The following is a 12,401-nucleotide window of genomic DNA, read 5'->3' as shown; positions in this document are numbered from 1 at the left end:
TCTACCAGGTTTTGGTGAATATTCATGATTTTGAGGCGGAAGGATACAAGAGTTGAGAGGTTGGTTAGGTTTAAATGTTGGGTCCAAAATTGCATATTTTCTTGTCTCTACTTCCAGCTTGTGTATCTCAAGTTTTCCATGGTGAACCTCATACGTGCTTTTTGGCAAGAGGTTGCCACATGTTGCTCCATCTGTGGTAGAAAGCGTTCTACCCAACGAAAATTTGGGAAAAAGTTAGAGCCGGTCTAAGAGACGAGAATTAACATTAAAGTCAATGGGCAAATGTTTAGTGATCTGTGGCCAGCAAAGTCTGATCAATATTTTTAGAGTTATGCCCCCTTTTGCCCAGTCCACACTTCTTGTCAGCGCTAAAAATGGTTACAGTTATTTTCTGATTTTTCTGAAACTTCCAGGAAACTTGTATAATGAAAGTCGAGGAATTGGGGATCCCCATTTGTTTTCGTGAAAATCGGGTTGATATTTTTAGAGTTATGCTCCTAGTTTGCGTGATAGATGTTTTGATTTCCGCGAACACCAGCATTGGTAGTATTCTGGAAATGTTTGAAATGAAATGAAATGAAATGGGATTTAACGTCCTACTGTTTTGCTCCGAACTGGGCTAATGAAGACGGGCATACGCCATATAGTGTGCTATGAGGGAAATTTTGCCCGGACAGCGGCACTACGGCCTACTCTTATATCGAATTCCAACTGTCAAGGGATTTTTTACGTGCACGCCAATGTGTACACGGGACCTCGGTTTTTCGTCTCATCCGAATGACTAGACAGCTGTCCTTGTCCCGTCCTGCATCACTGACAAGGGGGAACCACGCCGGAAAATCGGGATGAACTTTCTCGGCCAATGCAGGGATCGAACACCCGACCTCCAGGCTAGCGAGCCAGCGCCTTACCCACATAGCCACCGTGATCCCCCTGGAAATGTTTGAGTATTGTGTATGATAAACTAAAGCCCTGTTTATACAGAGTGCGAACTCGAACGCGTCCATAGCGAACCCGAACGCGAACGCGAATTTTGAGCAGTTTCACCCTTCAAATAGGGCGCGAACCCGAACGCGGAAAACTACGAAAGCCCAGAAGGCTCATTCCAAATTCCAGATTCCAAATTCCAAATTCCAGATTCCAAATTCCAAATTCCAGATTCCAAATTCCAGATTCCAAATTCCAAATTTGCTGCTGTAGCAAAAAGAAAAAAAAATGCCAGTCCTAGGATACCGAGTAGCAGAGTAGCTCACTGCAGAGGAACTTTTCCCCAAACTGTTCACATCTGCCGAAGCAAACCCGAACTGGAATATTGTTATTATACTCTAACTGATTAGGGGGGTGGGGGGTTGGTTGGCCGAATGGTTAGCACGTGCGTGCTGTATCATACGGCCTGTCATTGAGTCAACTGGCGTGGTTTCGAATCCCCGGTTGTACGTGACAAGGAGTAGGGTGGCCTGTCCAAACTCGTGGGTTTTCTCCGGGTCCTCCTTTTTCCCCCCACTGCTAAAGACCCCTACGCGCAAGCGAATTATTGAAATAAAATTAAAACCATATGTTAGTCCCGAAATGACCTAGTTTGTGGATGTAAACCCCGTTTCTCTCTCTCTCTAACTGATTAGTCAAAAGCAAAAACCTGATCCGATTGGTCGGATCAGATTTGGAATTTGGAATCTGGAATTTGGAATTTGGAATCTGGAATTTGGAATCTGGAATTTGGAATCTGGAATTTGGAATTTGGAATCTAGTAATTTGGAACGGGTATTTATCCGGCCCAGATAGGTAAACTAGAAGTAATTAGTTGTGTAAAATTACAATTTATATAAATTCTAAGTTGTTTAATTGAGGGGGGCTGCCAATTTGCTATTTTATCGGTAAGACATGAATTTGGAATTTGGAATTTCGGATTTGGAATTTGGAATTTCGGATTTGGAATTTGGAATTTCGCATTTGGAATTTGGAATTTGGAATGAGCCTTCTGGGCTTTCGTAGAAAACCGTCGACGGCTTTCGTGATGGCTTGTCTTTTTCTAGCTGTGAGAGATAAATTTTGTCATTTGCTATCATGGCTCAGGTGGAATCAGACACAGGCGAGGTCTTGGCACTGTATTTCTACACGAAACAACGAAGGAAGAGAAAGAGGCGAATATCAGTGCATGCAATTTACAGAGAAGAAGTGAGTTTGGAGAATACCATCACCTCGTAGAAGGACTATATTTTCATCCGGAAAAATTCCAACAGTATTTTCGAATGACAGAGGAGCAATTTGACTAGCGGTTTCTATTCGTGGAAATGATGTCATGGAAGTGCCCGCTGATTGGTTCATTGGGAAAAAGTTCGCGCGAACTTCTGAAAAATTCGCTCGGGAGGCAATCAAGGCGGTCGTTCGCGCGAACCAATATTTGTTCGGGTTCGGGTTCGCGCTCTGTATATGAACGGGGCCTCTAAAAATGACTAGAGCATTCCAGGACGAAAAGCCGCGTTCGCGTTCGCGTTCGGGTTCGCGCTCTGTATAAACCCCCCTTTACATTGACCGCAGTAGCCAATGTTGTTGTTAACGGGACGTTGCAATATATTTGAATAATTTAAACGAATTAGGGGAACATCGGAATTACCGAGTTTTGCATACAGTTAATGGGTCACACATATTCTTGGAGGGCGTACGGAATCAACGCCGAACTTTTTGTGCCGTATCACACCATCGCCTTTCAAATTCCCATCATGGCGCGACTTAAAACCGTATCTGTACAACATAAAAAGCACTTTGAAACAAATTCCTATCCAAGTGAGAATCCTTCATTCTCTTTGGGAAAAGAACTCAAAGAATTTCACAAGTGTATTTGAATAAATCTGAGCAAGAACCACCAAAGCACCATTCAAAATCATATAAAATCATTTTATTATCGTATATTGACGTCTCTCCCGTCTCCGTCTGTGGACACTCTGTAGAAAACATTTATTCACTGATCTTTATAAGAGAGAGAGAGAGAGAGAGAGAAGAGAGGGAGAGAGAGAGAGAGCAATGGGGTTTAACGTCCACTCGACACAAACTAGGTCATTTCGGGACTAACATATGGTTTTTAATTTTATTTCAATAATTCGCTTGCGCGTAGGGGTCTTTAACAGTGGGAGGAAACTGGAGGACACAGAGAAAACCCACGAGGTTGGACAGGCGACCCTATTCCTTTTCACGTACAACCGGGGATTCGAAACATTAAAATCTTGAGTAACAATCAAGACAAAATTATGGAACAGACTGGAAAATAGATTCATGATGGCCGTTTAAGCAGGAAAGGAAGGAGGATTTGAAAGTTTGAAAAAATACATTTATCCGAATGTGACGTCATCAACGATACTTTCAAACTTAGTAATGAATTCTAGTTCATTGGGGCTAAATAGTTAAAGCAAATAAAGGGACTGGTACTGATAAACATAAGATGGTAGAATTGGTTAGTACAGTTAAATATTAGATGGTAGAGAGGGTTAATATAGGTAAACATTTGATGGTAGAAAGGGTTAGTACAGATACACATGTAGTGGTAGACGGGGTTAGAACAAGTAAACATGTAATAGTAGAGAGGGTTTAGTACAGTTAAAGATTAGATGGTAGAAAGGGTTAATACAGGTAAACGTGATGGTAGAAAGGGTTAATACCGGTAAACGTGATGGTAGAAAGGGTTAGTGCTGGTTAACATGTAATAGTAGAGGAGGTTAGTACAGGTAAACATGTGATAGTAGTGGTAAACATTTGGTGGTAGAGAGGGTTGGTGCAAGTAAACGTGATGGTAGAAAGGGTTAGTATACAGGTAAACGTGTACAGTTAGAAAGAGTTAGCACGTGTAAACAAACATGTGAGGGTAGGGGGGTTAATACAGGTAAACATGTGATGGTAGAGAGGGTTAGTATAGATAAACATGTAGTGGTAGAGAGGATTAGTTTAAACATGTGATGGTAGAGGGGGTTAGTACAGGTAAACATTTGATAGTAGAAAGGGTTAGTACAGATACACATGTAGTGGTAGGGTGGGTTAGAACAAGTAAACATGTAATAGTAGAGAGGGTTTAGTACAGTTAAAGATTAAATGGTAGAAAGGGTTAATACAGGTAAACGTGATGGTAGAAAGGATTAGTACAGGTTAACATGTAATAGTAGAGGAGGTTGGTACAGGTAAACATGTGATAGTAGTGGTAAACATTTGATGGTAGAGAGGGTTAGTGCAGGTAAACGTGATGGTAGAAAGGGTTAGTATATAGCTAAACATTTGATAGTAGAGAGGGTTAGTACAGGAAACATTTGATGGCAGAGAGTGTTGGTACAAGTAAACGTGATGGAAGAAAGGGTTAGTATACAGGTAAACGTGTAAAGTTAGAAAGAGTTAGCACGTGTAAACAAACATGTGAGGGTAGGGGGGGGGGGGGTTAATACAGGTAAACATGTGATGGTAGAGAGGGTTAGTATAGATAAACATCTAGTGGTAGAGAGGATTAGTATAAACATATGATGGTAGAGAGGGTTAATACAGGTAAACATTAGATGGTAGAGAGGGTTAGTACAGGTAAACATGTGGTGGTAGAGGGGGTTAATACAGGTAAACATGTAATGGTAGAGAGGGTTAGTATAGGTAAACTTGTGATGGCAGAGAGGGTTAGTACAGGTAAACATGTGATGGTAGAGAGAGGGTTAATACAGGTAAACATGTGATGGTAGTGAGAGGGTTAGTACAGGTAAACATGTGATGATAGAGGGGAATAATACAGGTAAACGTGTAAAGTTAGAAAGAGTTAGTACGTGTAAACAAACATGTGATGGTAGAGAGGGTTAGTATGGGTAAACATGTGATGGTAGAGAGGGTTAGTATAGGTAAACATGTGATGGTAGAGGGGGTTAGTACAGGTAAACATGTGATGGTAGAGAGGGTTAGTATAGGTAAACACGTGGTGTATAGAGAGGGTTAGTACAGATACACATGTGGTGTACAGGGGGGTAGTATAGGTAAACATGTAGTGAAAGAGAAGGTTAGTATTGTTAAAGATACATTCCCGCGTACAAACTGGGCGATTTAATGGTATATATGGACTAAAAACATATTCAAACTAATTAATTTGTCATAATTTTGCTTCAAATCCTTCTCAAACATTGTAATTGCCAAGGAATGCCCTGCTATAAAAATTCGATCAAACCAGGTCATGTTACGTCACATGACTTACTTCTCTTGGAAGTCAGAGGAGAATTCATTGCATACAAAAGACGATGCTGTCTTTAATCGCTTATACTATTTATTACAAATATCGAATCCTAATTAAATTCTCGGATTATCCACTATCTGCGTCTTTTTCCGTCATTTTTATCTCAGAAAGTGTTGTACGTCTAACTCTTCATCAAGTTTATCAACTTGTACATCAAGCGCCCAATGTTCGCGTGTGACCTTTGACATCACGCGTGCAGAAATTCCTAATAGTCGGGCTGTCGATTGGGGAACCCTTACATTTTTGTCATGTATACGCTCCATGAGTGTTTTGCGGGGAATCCAGTATTTTTCTAGTAAGATTGGATATCTCTACTTTCCATATATACCAAAATTGCCATACTTTTATTGGAAATAACCACCCGATAAATACTTTTCTGGGAACCCATGTTATGATTGAGAATGTTAGTTGATGGTAAAAGGGGTTAGTACAAGTGATGATTGAGAATATTAGTACATATAAACGTATTGATAGATCAAGCTGGTGGTGCTTGTTAGTACAGATAAACATGTTATGGTAGAATTCACTATCATAATTCAAGGACATTGGTGAGGTCATTATTCGTAAAAATAGAGCCTGATTGTGCGATTTTTAAACAATCTGAATCGACTTGGGTGTTTGTTATATTTTTGTCGGGTTTTCACTATGGCGTTTGTTATTCTCGCTTATATTATGCTCTCGGAGTTTATTTGTAAGAAGTTATGCGCACAGATTATGGAGTTTCGTGAGTTAACTTTTTTAATGGTCAATAGACTTATTTACTTGTATGTATAAATTATATGGTTGTGTATGTTGTAATAATATGTGATTGTATGATGCTCCCCGTGGGCGTTTGTATTTAATAAATTTTACCGTATTTCATCATGGACTTGGTCAAAGATTTTCACATGACTTTACTTGTAATGTTGGTGATTTGTAAATTATTAATGATATTACATAATTACATGCAATCGTCTCATTATGCTCAATAAGCACAAATGATTAATTGATTCTTATGCTATATGGTAGTGTATAACTGCCCGTCTTCATTAGCCCGGTATAGGAGCAGAACAGTAAGACGTTAAACCCCATTTCATTTCATTTCATTTCAGTGTGTCATTGGCAGGATAACCCCGACTATCACTGTGTTTTCATGTGATAACGCCCACACGTAAGACGTTACATGCTTCGCGGAACACCAATTATTTTATATGCTTCGCGGAGCACAAAGGTGTCAAATAGATTTCGAAGAAAGAATAAGAAATAATAACTCCAGAGACGTTTTCAGTTCGGCTAATGAGCAATCGTTTGCAAAAGCAATATTTTAGTTTTCGCTTAAAAGTCAAATATATTCCACCATAGGCAAAAATACAATATTCTTTCTGAATATAGGAGTTAGCTCCCTTGTGAAACAAGTTTCAGCACGTTGTTTATTATAGTAACTGAGTATTAAAAGCCCGTATTTATTATCTCACTATCACATGCGTATATACGACCACAGAGAAAACCCACCAAAGCTTACTAAGCATCTATTCAACTATAATATGTTATACATCATTGGTATGTTACTCGTATTCGAAGAAAACGTGGGCATATATGGAGAAACACATTATCGTGAAAACATCAAGCTATAAATCGCATCTGATGCAATTGTTGGCAAGTCATCGGCCATCGTAGCAGTAGCACATGACGCTTTCTAAAGAAACAGACAAATGGAACAATCGGGCAGTTCCACCAGAGTTCTTGTGAACGAAAGGGCATTGAATGATTACGCATGATACGGAGTAGAACCTGATTGGCGCGTCTGGGGGTATTTACCTTCTTGAGTCCACCTAACCTTAAAAAAAGTTGACAGTAGTTTATTATTTATTATGAAAACAACAATCTCAAAGCAGTCTGACGAATAAGTGAATATTCCAGGTTGTTTATGATAGATTAGATGAATACTTTCTAAAGAAGGCGCGGGTTTTCCATGTGGATTATAATGCATTATGGGTGTCCAGGATATTGCTTAGTTAAAAGGTTGTAAAGTACCTACGTTGCGACGAAAAACAAAATGCTGAAAATATGTTTACTACAACATTGAATATAATCATTTCAATTAATCGCTTAGACAGTAGGACGTTAAACCCCATTTCTTTTCACTTCGCTTAGAATATATACAATGGTTACAATGTTCAACATTACGTCCTCTATGCGTTGTACTCAGCGCGTATAGTGTACAAGAGCCATGTGATTGGTGGATAAAAATAGAAATAAAATACGCCGGTATATCAATATGCTGTCACAACCACGTGCAATACTATAACTCCAACGTCAAATCGAACACAGCTACAATCACCATGCTTTACTCCGATACATTACAGTTATCTAAACGTTTACCAAACGTTGATGATGTTTTAGATTGTTCTAATTTCATCGTTTCAGATAGTAAACAGACTGAGTATTATAACTTTGACCAATTCGAGATGATAGCTGACGAGAAATCTATCCTACCCGATTTTGACTTGCTGAATGATTTGATGGAAACGAGGGAAGCAAGTTGTTCCAACACTAATATTCCCGCAACCATCAATGAAGAAATGGAAGCACAAAATGTTGCCGATGTGCCAGAGTCATCTGATACAGGTATGTCAAACATTTATTATTACTTTACACTTATTTACTTAATTCCAGACATTTGAATTGAAATGAAATGGGGTTTAAAGTCCTACTTATCTGCTTCGACTGGGCTAATGAAGATGGACATACGCCATACACAGTGTGTTATGAGAGAAATTTTGCCCGGACTGCGGCGCTACGGCCTATACTCTTATATCGAATTCAAACTGCCAATGTGTACACATGACTTCGGTTTTTCGTCCCATCCGATAGACTAGACAGCTGTACTTGCCAGCCCCCCCCCCACACGCACACACATCTTGCACTACTGAAAAGGGGGAAACCAGGCTGTAAAATCCCGATGAACTTTCTCTGCCCAGACATTTGAACTTATGTGTATGCTGATTAACACTTATAGTAGGGGAACCCCCTAAAATTGACATTTAATTTGACAGCCCTATAATATTTAAAACTACATGTATATTATAAGAAAACATTTAGATAGCTTGCTGCGTTGTTTTTCATTTTTTCTTATGTTTTGTTATTTCTATTTCCACATTAACCTTTTCTTTCTAGACGAATTGAGAATTATGATGTATAATTACGATGGATTAATAATCGGATCTCAAACACATGCTGTATACATGTATTTACAACTTCAGGAAGCGACCAGTTAGCGTATGACGAGAAGACGGTAGCAGCTGTATTGGCTAGTTTAGAAACCAACAGCGTAACACCGATAATAAAAGAGGGTTTACGATCATGTATCCAAACAAAACGACTCCAGGAAGGAAAAGAGGAGTTGGAAATTAAATTCACTCCATATACAAAACGAGAGGTAGGTCATAGTAATTAACCAATCCCATACTAATATACAGGATAACGTAGGTTGTATGCCCGAAGCGACAAATACGATCAAAATAAAAAAACGCTAATTTACCGTTGTACCCTCAATTTTATCTCATTGGAAACTTTTGTAACTGATTCTGTCATGCGAAAATCAAACTGACTGCCGACTTTTCACATTATTATAAATTTCAGTCTGCACAAAGTATAGGTGTATCTAAAATTATCACGAATTCAGTTTATGAAAATTATAAATTGAAATAAGCAAAATATGAATTCAACTTAAGAGCTTATTGAATTCAATTTATGAAAGTCGTGAAATCAATTTATAATATTCGTATATTCCATTTATGAAAGTCATGTGGACTCAATTTATGAAATCTTTTATGTCGGTTTTATGTTAATACAATCACAAATTTATTTAAACTAATGAATTATTTATATTTCAGCCCGAAACGGACGAAGAAGTTGCTCGAGCTGCGAAACGTAAAGAACAAAACAAAATGGCAGCACGACGTTTCAGACAACGTCAAAAAGATGTGGGCGATAAATACATAAAGGTGAGGACAAAATTTATAATATTATGATATATTTAGTGATATATTTAGTGATATATTTACACATTATCCGGTCCCACTTTCAACTACGAACAGTGAAATTTATAATTATAAGATATATTAAGACATTATCCGGTCTCACTATCAACTACGTGTAAGTTTAAAAAAAAACCCAACATTATGATATATTTAGACATTATAGCCCCCACTGTCAATTACCAACAGTGAACATTTCTCTTTAAAACGAATGGTACATATTATTGGCATATTATTCTTACATTTTCACAAAAGCAGAATGGAAATTTGACGTCACCGAAAACTATCAAGTCGAATAAATCTATAGCACAATCGCGTCCGGCTATCTTCAATTCAATTAAATCTTTCTTATTTACGTCAAACGGCTTACCAGTCCACCGTGTTTCATTTTGAAATGTGAAACCTCATTATAGTACTGTTTAGAAGTTATCAAATAATTGGATAATGTGTATGTGAAATAGCTTTATTTAATGTCCGCTTCCACTGAGGTGATATCGCAGACAATAACAAGATATACATATAAACGTTCATGGCGAAATGTCATTTAACCGGGAAGAAGGCGAGAGCGTTAACAGCACAAGGGTAACTTCCTATTTCGTGGGTTGGTTTTTGTTCGACATAATATTCACTATTAACTAGTACTGTGTACTGCATATAATAAATCGACGTCATAGGATTAATTCAAAAAAACATACCTACCCTGAGTGACCTTGGCCTGGATAAGTCTGTTGTTTAGGTTCAGAAGCACTTTAAAGACACGGACTAGAAAAATGACACTCCTTGCTGTGTGAGAAATTTAATTGATTGATAATTTCATACCAGGATAATTTAATATTCATCAACACCGAATGCGTTTTGATACGTTATTGAATTACAATTATTATTATGACATGAATCTTGAATTTATAGATACAAGGGGCCTAAAGAGTTTTATTTGTATACACATGAAGTAATAAAAGAAATGAATGAGATTCAGCGTCTCAAGAGCAATAGAATATCCCCCCTGGCATCGATGTACCCGTGCTGAGTTCAAACTAGGAATAGTCAAGAATATTATTTTAATAATACTTGATCATCTAGAATTGGTCTTTTTAACCCATGCACTGTAGCTTTGAGTGAGGACATTTATCTGAACCCACATAAAATATTAACAAGATATGATCCATTTGTAAACATATATTTATAATTTTCTTTCTTTTTTTATTTTGTAGAAAATTCACCGTCTTGAAACTTCTAACACCACCCTCCAAGCAGAGATTGCCAATCTTCGACGGGCGAAAGCAGAATTACAGCAACTCCTCACAAGCCATTTATCAGTATGTCCCAACAATCCAGTCGTTGCCTGGCCGTGAAATGGACTTTTCACATAATGACGGATAACACAAATAACTACAAAATGAGGAACTTAATTGTTCGCGATTTCTGCTAGTCAAAAACATGTCGAATAACTTTTGTCGTCGTTCATAAGACATCATGGCTAAATAAAAACTGACATTCAGGAACAAACTTTGGTTTGCGATGACAGAAGTTTCGACATACGCATCTTTTCCACATGGTGCTAGAGAAGAAGGAGGTGGGCATCTATTCTAATAGCTATAGAATAGAAGGAAGAACGTCCTGGTTTCAGCTACAAAACAAAATCTCAAAGATAAACACAATCTGATCTTTATACAATAGATTTAGCCATGTTTTCTCTTATATAGAATAAAACTAATGCAATGAAGTTAGCTCTCGAAACGGGAATATAGTTTGGTAATAGTAACCTATTCTGATCATCTGAAAATGTTATTTTATTTTTAGATGTGGAATAAGTTCATTATAAATAACTGTGATAAAATTGCATCAAAAAGTTTTATTTTATGTAAATGAAAAAAAGAGACTTTCTCATTTATCATGACACCATGACTGACCTTCAATATTTTGTGTACATGTAAATGAAAAAAGAGACTTTCTAATTAAACATTTTAAAACATATACTTTTCTTATCAAATATTGAATCAAAGTTAAGAAACTTTCTCAATAAACATGACTGTATCATTACTAATCATAAATATATTAAAATATATTCGTATATGCTCAATTTTGTGATGTAATTGTATATGTACCTGTAGAAATTGTGACGTGGGTAAATGATATACAGGTAATCCATATATACGAAGTACGTGTATCTTCTAAGGTATTCAATATTACCTCATATAGATGTAGACCCTATATTGTCTTCTATAGTAAAGGTATACATTTATAATATTACTTGTATGTATTTTAAGTGTTTATTTATATTATGTACATAACTTTTTGTTTAAAATGCACAATAACATTATACGTGTACATTATGAATTCCAATATTCAAAAATGCACAATAAACAGGATGTATTCAAACAATGGTGTATATCCTCAGGTATTATTAAATCTGTACATGTATTTAAATGACATAATATATTTTATTTTATGGGCTGCACAGCCGTTGCATTTATAATTCATTTTCTAGAATAGAACATTATTTAGTTTTAAAATGGACATTTATGCTTAAATCATTCAGGGAAAATCAAGCCCATGTCATATAGAAAAGTTTGAACGTTTTAGATAGACCTGTGAAGTAAAGTTCATAATAGTCAAACTTGTATATACTTTTAACTGCCAAACATGGTATATATGTTATGTTCTATGACGAATAATTGTTTACCATCGATAATATTATGCTGTCTTTGCCCATATTTAGTAATGCGTCTATTTATAATTATTGACCAATGGCTGTGTCATGTTCCATATATACAGATTATGTTGTTAGTCTTTATATATATATATATATATATATACTTTTCATTTATAACAAACTGTGATATTAGTTATTTTAATTACATATAAGAGTCTTTTCGTATGTATAATAATGTTGTCTTTTTGAATTGCAATTTTAATCTAATTAAAATTCCAAGTTGTATAACAATAAAAAAGATGATGGTTTTGCATGTATTTGTTTATTAGACTTTGGAGATTTGTAATTAAATTAAAGACTTGTTCTCTGAGTATATATTTATTAAAGAGGCAGAAACACTTCGGAAATTAATGATAGTTTGCCATTTACATCTACACCGGGGACAAAACAGGGAATCCATAAACGTTTTAAAATTCATTACGGG

At 36.6% G+C, this 12,401-nt stretch overlaps 1 protein-coding gene and 1 long non-coding RNA gene across 6 annotated transcripts in view; one reads left to right on the top strand and one right to left on the bottom strand.

Annotated features, from left to right (window-relative positions):
* The window catches only part of LOC126821466 (translin), a 101,356-nt gene that overhangs the window by 70,494 nt on the left and 18,461 nt on the right, over window positions 1–12,401 (bottom strand). The gene's annotated exons all lie outside the window — the stretch shown is intronic.
* On the top strand, window positions 5,871–12,060 carry LOC126821469 (uncharacterized). 5 transcript variants are annotated; one of them, XR_007680417.2, is made up of 5 exons: window positions 5,871–5,969; window positions 7,652–7,852; window positions 8,488–8,663; window positions 9,121–9,231; window positions 10,476–12,060. It is a non-coding gene; the product is annotated as an uncharacterized LOC126821469 (long non-coding RNA). The 5 variants fall into 5 exon arrangements; XR_007680418.1 differs by lacking the exon at window positions 5,871–5,969 and adding an exon at window positions 6,705–6,784; XR_007680419.2 differs by lacking the exon at window positions 5,871–5,969 and adding an exon at window positions 6,833–7,034.

This window comes from Patella vulgata, chromosome 5 (genome assembly GCF_932274485.2).
Source record: "Patella vulgata chromosome 5, xgPatVulg1.2, whole genome shotgun sequence".
NCBI classification, from domain to species: domain Eukaryota; kingdom Metazoa; phylum Mollusca; class Gastropoda; family Patellidae; genus Patella; species Patella vulgata.
The sequence above is the reverse complement of the archived record's forward strand: the minus strand, read 5'-3'. Positions and strand labels throughout refer to the sequence as shown.